The 14,142-nt window shown below is 50.3% G+C and overlaps 1 protein-coding gene across 1 annotated transcript in view; it reads left to right on the top strand.

The window, feature by feature from the left end:
• The first annotated feature begins 452 nt into the window (after positions 1-452).
• Slc45a4 (solute carrier family 45, member 4) overlaps positions 453-14,142 on the top strand; it is an 88,338-nt gene continuing 74,648 nt past the window's right edge. The window contains exon 1 of the mRNA XM_063264631.1: positions 453-752. The gene's annotated coding sequence lies outside the window, so the exon portion shown is untranslated. The remainder of the gene's footprint in view (positions 753-14,142) is intronic.

The raw sequence follows: 14,142 nt of genomic DNA, 5'->3' as shown, positions 1-14,142 counted from the left end.
TGCATCTTCTTTGTGCTGAGAACTTGGTCTTGGGGTATCCTGAGCTGACTCGGTTCCTTTGTGGTTTTGCCTGCCTGTGTATCTGTGTGAGGGTGCTGGATTCCCTGGAACTCAGCTACAGATAGTTGTGAGTTGCCGTATGGGTACTGGGAATTGAACCTTGGTCCCTTGGAGGATCCTCCAGTGTTCTTAACTGCCGAGCTGTCTTTCCAGTCCTAGACGTCGCCTTTGGATGGGGACACAGCCCACTGGGATCAGGTCTCAGCTACTTAGATGACATCATCTTCTGGTCCTAGGGATTGGGATTCCCACAATTCAATGTATCACACCGAGTGGGGGTTTGGCTCCTCTCTGCACCTAACCTCCCAGTGGAGTGTCCTAAATCCTCCTCCTAGCAAGTCTGTAGGAGAACCAGGACATAGAGGGGCTGCGTTTACAGGGGACGGGACGGCAGCAGTTCAGGAGGTGGAGCCCAGCCCGGTGGGGTGAATCGAGTTCACCAGGATGCTGTCAGAGCCAAATTTCAAAACCTGGGCCCTTGCGACAGCATCCTTGGCCTCTTCCTCCACCCCCAGTCATTGGCTATAGACACCCACAGGGGTATCGATGTTTTTTTCTCCAGGCCCCACCTTGCCCTGCTGAAGCCCCGGCATCTTCCAGCTAGGATGCCCAACCTGCAGGCAACTCTGCTTTTCTTCAATGCTTTCTCAGCAGAGATCCAGGAAGGAGGATGAAGAGTCACCGAGCCCAGAGTGAGTCCTTGAGAAACACCCTCTCACCCCTTGACAGCATGGCTCTCCTGAGCTCCACAGGGACAGACAATTTTAGAAAGAGCCTCGATAGATAACACTTAGAAAAAGTTGTTCAGGGCCCTTTCTACTAGAGAAAAGCAGCAGGCTCAGAGAGGGCGTGGCCAGGCAGGGCTGACCTGACCAAAGTTTAGCCTCAACTCCCACTGCCTCAGGTCCTCCCTCCTAAGTCAGAGCTGTTAGGGTTGCATCATGTAGGAAGTATCTTCAGTGAGGCCCTCTGCGAGCCTGACTTCTCTCCTGGCCCGGATCAAGCTAGTGGCAGAGAAAGCCTTTAGAAACAGGAGGCTTGGTGGGGTGAGTAGACTGTGTAAGAGGAATGAGGAGCCCATCAGCCTTCTGAACTCCTCTGCCCAGGCCATCAGCCTTATTTCTCAGATAAGGAAAGTGAGGCACAAGGGGTACCACATTGCTCAGCAGCAGACAAGAGCCGGAGCTGAGCAGATCCCTATGTGTCCTTCCATTCCCTGGACCCCTGCCTCTTCATCCACACACCAGGCAAATCCTGCTCTTAATCCTCTTACCCAGGGGTCATTGCGGGGTCTGTGGAGCCCACAGGAGTGGAATCTTCTCTGTTGTATCCTCCCCACTGCCATCAACTCCATAAGGAGTCAGAGCCAGGTGTGTGGCTGTGTTTCTGTTTCTGTTGCTCACTGAGGGCATTGTGCTGGCTGATCAGAGCATTAACACAGAGTCTGAGAAGCTTCAGGAAAGATTCATGCCTCTGGGGAGCTGTGGCCATTGGAATAAACGGTTTGTCCCAACCCTGCTGCCTCTCTCAACTGCTTCTCTTTACCAGAGAGCTCCAGGGAAATAAGCTCTCCGCCTCCACTCCATAAGCCCTTCAATGGGAATGTTGTCCCATTTTACAGGTGAGGAAACTGAGGTGAAGGGCCATAGCCAGGATAGCTAGATAAAACATCTCCTCTGTCCCCCATTGACAGAGAATACCAAGAGTCACAAGGATCATGAGTAACCCCAATCAGCAGGCAGAAACCCCACCAGATAGCCCCAGCACTGGAATCAGGCAAATGTTTTGGGATCAAGGACAGGAAGGCTCCTCACCTTAGGGCAGCTGAGTCTGAGGGCCAAGAGGCTGACTGTGATCTGCATAGTTACCAGGAGAGAAGGCACTGGCAGAAGATAACGTCAGGGGGCAAGAGAGATGGCTCTGTGCTTAAGAGCCAATGCTCTTCCAGGGCAGCTGGGTTCGATTTGCAGCATCCGCCTATGGCAGCTCACAAGTGTCTGTGACTCAAGTCCCCGTGGATCTGGCTCCCTCACCTAGACATACATGCAGGCCAAACATCAATGCACAGGAAAAGAAAACAACAAACGAACAAACAAACCTTGGTTCCGGTTCTGGAGGTTCCCCCATTGGGGCCCAAGCAGAAGGAAGGAGGAGACCCAGACCCTGTGCCTGGCAGCTCCCATGACACTCTGGGGCTCTGAGTGACTTCTCAGGAAGACTTGAGCAACAGAAGGTACATCCGGGAACAGGGTGGGAAGAGCAAAGACAAAGGTCTGTGCCAGTTCTCAGAGCATTCCAGGCACTGAGTGGGGAAAGCCCACAGCCCACACAGTGAGCAAAGCAGGACATGCAGAACGGTGTGCACATTAACACAACTGTGCGCACATTTACACATGCATGTGTGCATGAGCATGTTCACCTGTGGGTCTAAAGGCAGTACAGGTACGGATGAGTTTGCAAATCCTAGTCTTGCTCACGTCATAAGCTGCAAGTCTCTTTTCGATATCAGAGAATCAAATGTGACAGTTGCCTAGGTCAGTGCCATAGTCCTAGTCGTGGGGAAACTGAGTCAGGGAGTAAGGAAGCAGGTTGTCTGACCTCACAGCTCAGATAAGGAAAGTGACTGATTGCACCCTATGCCCTTTGACCCCATCCTATATTGAAGTTAGAGGTGGGTAGCTGGGGTACAGCCTTAATGTGGGCTTGGGATGTGAGCTGTCAGGCCAGGGAGATACCGGGCCTGCATTCCGAAAAGAATCCAGAAACCCTCTTGGGTTTTGTGAGGAATGTGTGTTGTTTGATGCTGCAGGTGTGGAACCTGGAATTCTGACTTCGTGTGATTTGCCCTGACTCAGTTGGAAATCCCTCTTTCCTGTGTCACATGTGCCTCGAAGCCAGCTGTGCCCCAGTGCTTGTTCTCACATTTTGAAGCCCTGAGGCTTTGTCCAAAGAGAGGCCTTTCTCTCTCATCCTGGTGCTCTCCAGATCTTAAGGGGGGTGTCCCAAGGACCTGATCCCCTATGGTGGGGCTGCCAGCCCAGCAGTCAAAGTTTTTGCTCTTAGAGTGGTGAGGAGGGTGTAGCTGCGGGCTCCTCAGGCGTGGGGTGCTGAACCAACCCGGCAGGTTGGGTGAGAATTAGGTGGGCCTCCTTCCGTCTCTGTACCCCACCCTGTAGGATAAGGGTGACCTTATTCCTGGCCTTGAAGACAGCCTAGGGCAATGATCAGAGAGACCAGAGTTTTGTGTGCCCGCATGGGTGGACAGCAGGGATCTTGGGATGGGCCAGTCCCTTATGAGTAGTATGTGGAAAACCACATGGGAGCTGACCAAGAAGTTCAGGACCCCGCATCAGGAGGAAAGGTTCCAACAGGGACAACACCTGTACACTGTGTTTGAAAGACTTTTCAGCCTGGCATGGAGGCACATTTCTATAACCCCAGCACTTGGAAAGGTAAAGACAGAAAGTTCAAGAATTTAAGGCCGACCTTGGTTATATTGTGAGTTCCAGGCCAGCTTGGGCTACAGAAGACCCTGTCTTAAAACAAACAAAACAATCCTTCCAAAAGTTCTGTAAAGGCAGGCCTGGAGATGGTCAGGTAACGACAGTAGGCCAAGGCCAGGCCACAGTGTCCTTCAGAATGCCTACCTGTTCAGTTTCTGAACTCGTATTACCCTGTAGAGGACCAAAGGCCAGCAAGGTCCCAGAATGGCGTCTTCCAATTAGAAATGTGGAGATGGGCTTGCAGAGCTACAGGGACAAGGATCCAAGGATGGTGGGCAGCAGATTGTGACCCTCATGCTGCTTCTCTGGGTCCCCCTCTTTTCCTTCCAGTTCTTTTCTTCCTCATCTACTGTCGGCCCTCATCTCCACCACCCCTCCCACTGCTCTGGCCCCTCCCACTATCAGCTTCTTGTGCTCTCCTTCCCACTCTGGTGCTTCTGTCTCACCCACAGTGGATGGCTTCTCGGGCAGAGATGCCCACCAGCTGCTGAAGGAATCATTGTTCACTGACATGACCTGACTGAGGAACATAGTGTGCTCACGATAATGAAGCCAGCAGGAACCTCACTGGGGGCAGAGCAGCACCATAGCACCCACCCCCATCCTTCATTCTACCCTGTGCTGCTCTGCTGCCCCAGTCTCTGAGCCCTTGCTGGAGCAGTAACCCCTGCTGGATGCCCTCTCACTCACCCTGTGCAGGCCTCCCACAGAGCCTTCTGCAGAACCTTCCTGGGTCCAGGCCTCCCTGAGCTCTCCTCAGCTGCCTCTGTAGCTCACGACCTGCCCTGCAGTTGAGAGCCCAACTTAGTCTGGGCTTTAGCTGCATGAGGGTTGGGTGTCTGGCACCCAGGATAGAGCCTCCCAGAGCAGATGATTCTCAAATGAAAAAGAAAGAAAGATGGAGACTGTGTGAGTGGTGCATATACGTAACCCCAGCACTTGAAAGGCTGGGCTATATAGAAAAATCATGTCTCAGGAAAGGGCAGGATAAGGTAAGGCAAAATGAAGTCCATCTGTTTAAATAAAGGAGGCCACTCTAACCTGAGTCCACCTTAGGGTTTAATTGTAACATCAGTTCCATCCTGAGCCCTATAGCTAGTTGAAGACTAAGCCGTGATCCCACTAACAAACTAGTCATACTCCTAAGAGCAGAGGGAGCTGTAATCCACCTGGGACTTTGAATACTAGTCACAGTCTGTAACTGGTCACATACTGAGCCCTGAGCCTATACTGTACTTCAGGGAGTTTTGTGGGGTTTGTGTTTGTTGTTGGTTTGGGGTTTTGTTTGTTTGTTTGTTTTGTTTTGTTTTTTGTTTAGTTTTATTTTATATGCATGTCTGAGTGTCTGTGTGTGTGTCTATATATCACATGCATATCTGGTGGCCAAGAAGGCCAGAGAAGGCATCAAATCCCTTGAAATTGGAGTTACAAGGTAGCGTGAGTTGCCCTGTGAGTACTGGGAACTTAACCCAGGTCTCCTTCAAGAGCAGCAAATGTCCTTAATTTCTGAGTCATCTCTTCGGCTGCGGTGGGAAATTTTGGGGTTTGTTTTTCTACATTTTTAAAATGGGCCTTCAGTAGCTCAGTTGGGCCTCAGACTTGTTCTGCAGCCAAGGATGATCTTGAATTCCTGATCCTCCTGCCTCTCCCTCCCAAGTGCTGAAATTTCACCACCATGCCCAGTTCTATTCGGAGTCCTGACCCTGGCTTCGTGCTGAATCCTGATCCTGGCCACACTACTGAGCTGGACCGCTGATCTGCTCTGAGCCTTGCTTTCCTCTCAGAGACCTGATTCTTGTCACAGGTTGCGAGCTGTCCTCGGTCAGACATTCACCCCAAACCTGGCATATCTCAACCCCTGATGCTTTGCTGAGTCAACACCGGCTCTGGCTTGTCCGAGCACTGGCCCGTCCTCATTTTGTTTACTAGATTGCTTTCCTAACTGCCCAGCACCCCCACTCCAGGCAGCCTGGAGGAAGGTCTCCCTCCGCTCAGTTCTGCCCCAGACCCCAGCCCTGACCAAACCAGAGGTGCTAGGGAGTTGTTTCTCAGACTTCAGATTAGGGAGAGCCGAGCCATCCCACTCACTGGCAGCCGGCAGCCCAGGAGGCCTCTAACTTCCTTTCCACCTCCAGCACAGTATCCAACCGGTGTCCCTGGGAACGAGCCCAAACACTCAAAGCTCCTTGGAGCTAAAGTAGCTCTGTAGAAAACGTGGAAAACAGGACTGGACAGCCAGCCCTTCGGCAACCACCATTTTTGGCCCAAGACTTCAGGCACTCCAGGCAACGTTTCCAGCCTTGGGGTTAGACAGTACTGACCCCGCCACGGGCAACCAACTAACAGAGCTACCGCCCTGGACGCTGAACAGCTGACCCCACCTACTCCCCGTGGTGAGTGGGTGAGCGGCCTTTTAGTTTGGCCTAGCCTTCTCCCAACTCCTTCTTTTTGTTTTGAAAAGGTGTCTCAATTCCTAACCCAGGCTACTTTGAAATTCTCTCTGTCACCTAGGGTGGCTTTGAATTTAGCAATCCTTCTGCCTCAGCCTCCCCAGAGCTGGGATAAGAGCTAGGCACTGCCACACCTACGTTTCACATCCTTCTTATTTAGTGTCTGGGTGTGCACACCACTGTATGCGTGGTGGTCAGAGGACAACTTCCAGGAGTCAGCACTTTCTTTCCACCATGTGACAACTCAGGTTGTCAGTGACTAGTACTTTTCCCACTAAGCTGTCTTGCCAGCTCCCAAGTTCCCAAGCTCCCCTCTCTCCAGTCCTCAGTCTGAAGAATTGTTTATTTTGTTTTCAAATAGTTTGCCTATCTTCATATTTTATAATTGGAGATTTATTTATTTATTTTGTGTGTGTGTGTGTGTGTGTGTGTGTGTGTGTGTGTGTGTATCAATTTATGTGCATCATATGTGTGCAGGGATCTGTGGAGGCCAGGAGAGGGCATCGGATGCCCTCGAACTGAAAGTACAGGTGGTTGTGAGCCCCCAGTGTGGGTGGTAAGAAGCAAGCCCAGGTCCTCTGTAAGAGTAGTAAGTACTTCTAACTGTTGAGCCCTCTGCGTTCCTAGGTTTAATTTAGTTTATTACTGTGGTATTTGAATAGGAATGACCCCCATGGGCTTATTATGTATTTGGATACTTGGTCACTAGGGAGTGGAACTGCTTGACAGGGATTAGAACAGTGGTTTTCAATTTTCCCAATGCTGAGACCTTTTAACACTGTTCCTCATGTGGTAGTGACCTCCTCCAACCATAAAATTATTTTCTTTTTTTTTTGTTTTTTGTTTTGTTTTGTTTTGTTTTGGTTTTGTTTTTTCTGGAGCTGAGGACCGAACCCAGGGCTTTGCGTTTGCTAGGCAAGCGCTCTACCACTGAGCTAAATCCTCAACCCTAAAATTATTTTCATTACTAGATCATAACAGTACTTTTGCTACTGTTATGAATTATAATGTAAAAACAAAACAAAACAAAAAATCTGTGTTTTCTGATGGTCTTAGGTGACCCAACCCCTTGGAACATGTTGATATCCAATGTTGAGACCCACACTAAGGGGTTAAGGATTTAGCTCAGTGGTAGAGCGCTTGCCTAGGAAGCGCTAGGCCCTGGGTTCGGTCCCCAGCTCCGGAAAAAAAAAAAGAACCAAAAAAAAAAGAGACCCACACTGGATTAGGAGATGTGGCTTTGTAGAAGAAAGTATGTCACTGGCGTGGGGGATTCATGTGGGGTGTCGGGAAAGCCAGGCCCAGTGCCTTTCTTTTTCTGCTACCTGCCAATCGGATGTAGAACCCTCAGCTACCTCTCCAGCACCCTGTCTGCCTGCGTGCCACCATGCTTCCTGCCTTGACAATAATGGACTAAACCTCTGGATGTAAGCCAGCCCCAGTTAAATGCTTTCCTTTATACGAGTTGCTGTGGACTTGACATCTCTTCACAGCAATAGAAGAGTGACTCAGACGATTATTTTTCTTGGGACAGGATCTCTCGAGAATCTGCAGCTGCCCTCAAACTTGCTACATAGCCAAGGGCAGCCTTGAGCTTCCGATCTTTCTGCCTCTATTTATGCGATTACATCATCCAAGGTGACAGCTATGTATCACCACACCCGATTTATGTGACCCTGGGAATTGAACCCTGGCTATATTCGAAGGCTTTGATTTTAAGGTTTGGGACAGAATCTCACGTAGCCCAGGCTAGCTTCAAACTCCTTAGGTGCTAAACTCAGGATGACTGGTTGAGAAGCCTATTTCACATATCAAAGCGGACTCTCAGCACAGCAAGTAGAGAATCCTCTTGACAGGCTATCCTGCCCTAGACCCTAAGCCTCTCCACCCCTGAGCTTCCCCTACCCCCCACCCCCAGCTTCTCTTCCCTGTATAAATCAGCCATTTTGGCTGTTGTCCTCTTGGCTCACTTTTTGTCTCTCAATCCCTGGTTCCTCTTTTTGCTCCCTCTCTCTTCAGTTCCTCTCTCATCGCTACCCCCTTTCTCTCCTCTCATGGCTCGGTTCAGTCTTGACCCTTCCAGGTGCCTCTGGCTGTTTTCTCCCTCATATCTACCATAAACCTCCTTAACCATACCTTGCAACAATCATAACCACATTTTTTTTCATTCGAAACTTACTATGTAGCTGAGGACTGGGGGACCCCCCACCACACCCCTATCCCCACCCCTTCCAAAGGATAACCTTGAATTCCTGACCTCCTGACTCTTCCTCCCAAGTGTGCCTGGCTCCTGAAGAACACTTTTAAATGAAGCGTGAGGGCCTGTGTCCCTCCTGTACGCTGACACTCCCAACACTCTCCTGCTCAACAGGTTAGGGGCTTGGCTGGCTACCTTTTCCCACCCTCTCCTTTTCCAGACATAACCTCTTGAGACCCTCTACTTCTTGCTGACACCCACTTAAAAATGAGCTCTTCGAGGTGTTTTGCATTCAGAGTCTGACAGCCCACAGGGTCTCTCACCCACTTGTTCCTTTCTTAGCTATGAGCTGTGTGCTAGGTATACACTGGGCATCGGAGACCGGGGCCAAAGGGTTTGACTGGAGCCCACCTTCTTTAGCCTCAAGGTTGCTTGTAGGGCAGGTGGCCAGAAAGAGAGAGAGACCAGGCCTCAGCCCTCAGAGGGAGGCGGGAATGAGAGGCAGTCTATTCAAGTAATTGCTAAGCTTAGTTCTGAACTGGACACCCTTTTCTCTCTGGTCCTTTCCTTTCTCAGGTTACTCTTTAAAGCTCCTTTGGGGAGAGGAGCAATGTCCTTAGAGGTGTTTTTGTATTTAACCTTTTCCACATATTTCTCACCTCTGCTTTGCCCCGCCCTGGCAGGAGGACTGGCTTGTTTGTTGCCATTTCCTTCTGTGAGCCTCTATTCTTCCCATTGAGTGAGTGAGAGAATGAAGGGCCAGCCCTTGGTCCCAAAGAGGTACCACACCCTGAGGGTTGGGGGAGCTTTGTTGCTGCCTTTGGATCTTGGGTGTATCTGTGAATTGAGGATATCTGACTCCCCTGAGGTCACAATCAAAGCTAAGTCTGGGCTTCCTTCCTTCCTTCCTTCCTTCCTTCCTTCCTTCCTTCCTTCCTTCCTGGGTGTGTGTGTGTGTGTGTGTGTGTGTGTGTGTGTGTGTGTGTGTGTGTCTTCGTGTCTTCACCTTCTATCTTGTTTGAGACAGGGTCTCTTCTTGTTTATCTGAGACACCAGGCTGGTCCATGGGCTTCTGGAGACTCTTGTGCCTCTCACCCATCTTGATGCAAGAATGCTGGGATGGCAGATTCCGTTTACCACGGAGTCTAGGGAGCTGAGATAGGGTATATCTTACCTACCTTCTTGAGACTCTGTCTCACCTTAACATAGACTTCACCATATATTAAGGATGAGCCTGAACTTGTGATCTTCCTGCCTCTACCTTCCATATTGGGACTCCAGGTTCATGCAACCACAGTTTGCGTTGTGCAGTGCTGGGGACTGACCCAGAACTCCAAACAGGGCAAGCATCTCCCAGGTGCCCTACCCGCCCCCTCATTCCCCCCATCCCCATTTGAGAGAGTGTATTACTATGCAGATTAGGCTGGCCTCAGACTTGCTGTGTAACCCAGGTTGGCCTCAAATTAAAGATTCTCCAGGGGGCTGGGGATTTAGCTCAGTGGTAGAGTCCTTACCTAGGAAGCGCAAGGCCCTGGGTTCGGTCCCCAGCTCCGAAAAAAAGAACCAAAAAAAAAAAAATATATATATATATATATATATATATATATATATTCTCCAGGCAGAGTGAAGAGGAAGACTGTGAAGAGAGGCCAGGGTGGTAGGGTGGTGCTGGAGCTGGTGATGATGAGGAAGAGGATTAATTAATACCTTGTTGCACTGGAGGATCGTCTAGTTTTCTAATTGACAAAACAGAATTGATACTTAGTTTTTTTTAAAAAAAGATTCTCCTTCTGGGGCTTCTCAGGTGCTGGGAGTATAAGCATGTACTCTACCGTGCCTGGCTCTTAAGTTCTTTTTGTTTTTACATCACATCTGTCTGTGTGTCCATCTCTCTGTCTTTCTGTCTACCCACCCACCCATCCATCCGTCATCTATCTATCTATCTATCTATCTATCTATCTATCTATCTATCTATCTATCTAATATCTACTCTCTCTCTCTGTGCGTGTGTGTGTGTGTGTGTGTGTGTGTGTGTGTGTGTGTGTAAAAATGCAAGTGCACACCACAGAGGACAACTTTAGGGAATCAGTTCTCTCTCCCTACTGTGTGGGTCCCAGAAATCAAACTCAGGTTGTCAGGCTTGGTGAGAAGCACCTTTACCCACCGAGTCAGCTCTCTGGCCCTCAGCTTTCTGTTGACTGGATGCTGAGGGAGGCAGGAGTTACTATCAGCTACAGCGACCCGGGAAGGCTGTCTGGAGGAGTGAAACCCAGGGCAGCCTGGCCCAAGGAAAGCAAGGGACAGAGGATTTTGACCCATAAAGCTGAGAGGGAGGAGAGATAGGTCTAAGTGATGTGGGGACCTGTCCTAGGAGATGGATGACTGGCTGAGGACTGTGACCCCACAGGGAGGAGCAGCCTGGAAACTGCAGTGCCTTGTTGATGCCAGCCAGTGGGGCGGTCCCATACATAACCTGTCTTCACCCTTCATTCTTAGAGCTGTGCCAGGTGCCTCACCCTGCCACTTGCTGTGGGTGGCTGGCTCCCTGCCTCCTCTCCAGGTCACCCTGGTCATTTGGTTCATGGCTATGGCTTCTGAGTCGAGCTGAACTGGTGTGACTCTTCCCTTGCTCTGCTCATCTTGACAGTGTGACCTAGATACGTGGTGCTGTGGCCCCCTTCCCTACAGGACTGGAAGCTGCTTGCAGAAGCTAGACAGCCTTCATGGGTTCAGACCCTTGCTCAGCCACTTGCCCACTGATCCCAGGCCTGATAACTTAGCTGTCTCTGCTCCTGCTTCCTCTTCTACAGAGAGGACACTAACAGCGCGGGATTGCTATGTGCTTGTGGCTGCTTGCTTGTGTTTTGAGACAGTGTCTTGGCCTTGAACTCATGATCCTCCTTCTCCTGCCTCTAGGTATTGGGAGATAGACCTGTGCCACCATGCCTGGCTTGTAAGGTGGCTTTGATCACACAGGGCCTGGGCTGCTTGTTGGTTGGTTGTCTTTCTGAAACAGGGTTTCTCTGTGTAGCCCTGGCAGTCCTGGAACTCAGTCTGTAGATCAAGCTGGCCTTGAACTCATAGATGTCTGCCTGCTTTTGCCTCCTGACTGCCCTGCTGATGCTTGAGCTTCTACTCCTCTTGCTTCTTCCTCCCCAGTACTAGGATTATAACTAAACAGCACAATGCCTGTCTTTTTATTGTCGTCAATTATTTTATTTCATTAGTTTTTTCGTGATGTAGCCCAAGCTAGCCTCAAACTTTCATGGATCCCTCTTGCCCTGGCTTCCCTTCTGAGTGCTAGATTACAGATACACACGATCATGTCTGCTTTATCTGAGGGACCTTCCGAGGCTGCTGCTGTCCTGAACTTCCCTGTGACTCAGCAGGTCCTTCACAATCCTTTCCCGGTGTCCTCACCACAGAGCTGGAGCTGTGGGGACATTTTCTGCTCACTTCACAGAAGCTTAGGGAAGGACTCTGGTATGCAGAGACAGTGGAAGGAATTTGAACCTCCATGGGAAGCCATGTGACCCCCCAGGTGTCCATATGACTCGGGGGTCACCCTGGAATGTGACTGTACCCATGTCATGGGCCCAAATGGCCCCATGACCATGGAAGGATTTGTGGACTCATGAAGACTCTAGTAATCTCTGCTTTGTGGTCAATTCTAGAGCCTAAAGTACTGACATGGCTCTGCCCAAGCCTGAGGTGTTTTGAGGTTCCTCATTGCCTGGACCCCTGGATTGCTGGCCTGCAAGATTTCAGGGCTTGTTGTGGGAAGCCACCTTGCTGGAGGGAGATCTTGGCCTGGAGTGTAGGCTCACTCACTCTCTTCCTAGGGAGTTGCACCACTCTGTGGGGCTTCCACCCACTTCATTCCCAATGGGGCTTCAGCAGGGGGGAGGGTGCTTCCCCAGGGTACATGTTTTGAAGGGCATTTAAACAGGGATAGCTGGGGTGAGGGTTTTAGGGCACACTAGATGCAGCTAGGACTATTTAGCCCCAGAGCAGAGAAAGGGGCGTGGCTCAAAGCAGTTGCTCAGAATCTTTGGCAATTAAATTAGCATGCTAATTGAGACAATGAGGAACTGGAAAATAGGAATTTTTAAAGGTGTTCACTGTTGTTTTTTTTTAACGTGGTCTGGGCATGGTAGTACATGTCTGCTATGATCTTGGCACTCTGGAGACAGAGGCTGGAGTATCAGGAATTCAATGCCATCCTGGGTTACCTAGTGAGCTGGAGGCCATTCTGGGCTGCAAGAGCCCCTGTCTCAAAACAAACAAAAGCAAAGAGTTGTATGAGCAAAGGTGCTTAGCCAGGGACAGTTCAGTCAGTCTATGCCTTCCCTCTTTAGAACCACCCGTCCCATGCCTAGCTGCAGGCTGCAGTCCCCTGAGTGAACTTACCTTGGGATTAAAGGGATCTGGCAAGGTAGAAAGGGGCCTCAGTTAATAAGTGGGTGTGTTTGTTGCTAATGTTGTTCTTGTTGTTGTTTTGTTTAGTTGTCTGTTTCGTGACAGAGTCTCTCTCTGTGGCCCGGACTGGCCTCCTACTCTGCATCCTGCAGCCTCAGCGTTAGCCTCCAGGTGCCGGGATTACAGGCGTGGACCTCCACACCCAGGTCTTTATTGAAATTTAATCATAGTACAATCCGGGCCATCCTAATGTATACAGGGCTTCAGTGCGCACCACCTCCCTTCCTTCCCAGGAACCCACAAGTCCATGGTTATCGCTTATCAATCTGAAACTTCCCTGGCTGTAGAGAGGCAAGCATTCTCCCGGGAGAGTTCAAAGGATATCAGGACAGTCAGCCTATAGAATCAGCAGAGGGTCCGTGGAAGGGCAGATGGGACAGATCCTCAGGAGTGTGTCCTAGATGCACCTAGGCATCTGTGCCTCCCAACAGCCACCATTGGTTTTCCCTTGGGGCCTTCCTGCCCTCAACCCTCAGCAGTTCCTGCAAGCAGAGAGGATACTCAGGTTAGACATACTCCCTTCCCCCTTCAGTTTCTTCATCTGTGAAATGGGATCATACCAGTGCCCAAAGGACGGAAGGCTAAGGGGAGGGTGTGGGTAGATATGAGTGTGTTGAGTCCATCTTCCTCTTCTGCTGGGTACATCTTGGGTTTCGATGAACATCATCCTCCCCTCTGCTGTGGTCCAGCAGGTTTGCTATGCATCCCAGAGGTGGGAGTCTCATCTTCCTTAGCACAGGGTGAGGAGCAGTTGAGGGAAGACCACCGATTTGTAGCCATTTTAATTAAAGAAGGGTGCAATGCAGACATCCACCTTGAAAGAATCCTCGTTTCCTCATGGGTAAGGCACAGAGATAGGCGGGGAAGGAAAGACGACTAACAATAGTCAGAATCCTCCCTTCCTTTGTCAGCCATCTTGCTTACTGGACACCTAACCAGATGTGACCCAGAAGTGAGTCTTGGCTGTGTCAACTGTACTGCACAGTGGCAGGTATAACTTCTTAGGCCTTGTCTCAAGAGGAGTGTGTGAGCCTGCAGGCGGCACACACACACAAACACACACACACACACACACACACACACACACACACACACACACACACGGGGCCAAAAATGGGAGGAATGCAGCAGTTCTCAGGTAAGATGGGGTGACATGCAGGCGGCAATGAAGCCATTGTAACACTCCAGGCTCCTTAGCAGCTAGGAGATCAGTGTCTTTACAAACGAGGACTCCGGATTTGCTATGTAGTTTGTGGTCCCCTTGTTTTTAAAACTGTTGAGCGGCAGAATGCTGGAGGCACAAGCTTATATAATCCCAGGCAGAGGCAGGCAGATCTCTGAGATCAGAGCCAGCTTGGTCTACAGAGTGAGCTCTAGGACGGCCAGGGCTACACGGAGAAACCCTCCCTTGAAAAACCAAAACCAGGGGTTGGGGATTTAGCTCAGTGGTAGA

The sequence above is a fragment of the Rattus norvegicus genome, chromosome 7 (genome assembly GCF_036323735.1).
Source record: "Rattus norvegicus strain BN/NHsdMcwi chromosome 7, GRCr8, whole genome shotgun sequence".
NCBI lineage: Eukaryota > Metazoa > Chordata > Mammalia > Rodentia > Muridae > Rattus > Rattus norvegicus.
This window is presented reverse-complemented; position numbering and strand designations above follow the sequence as displayed.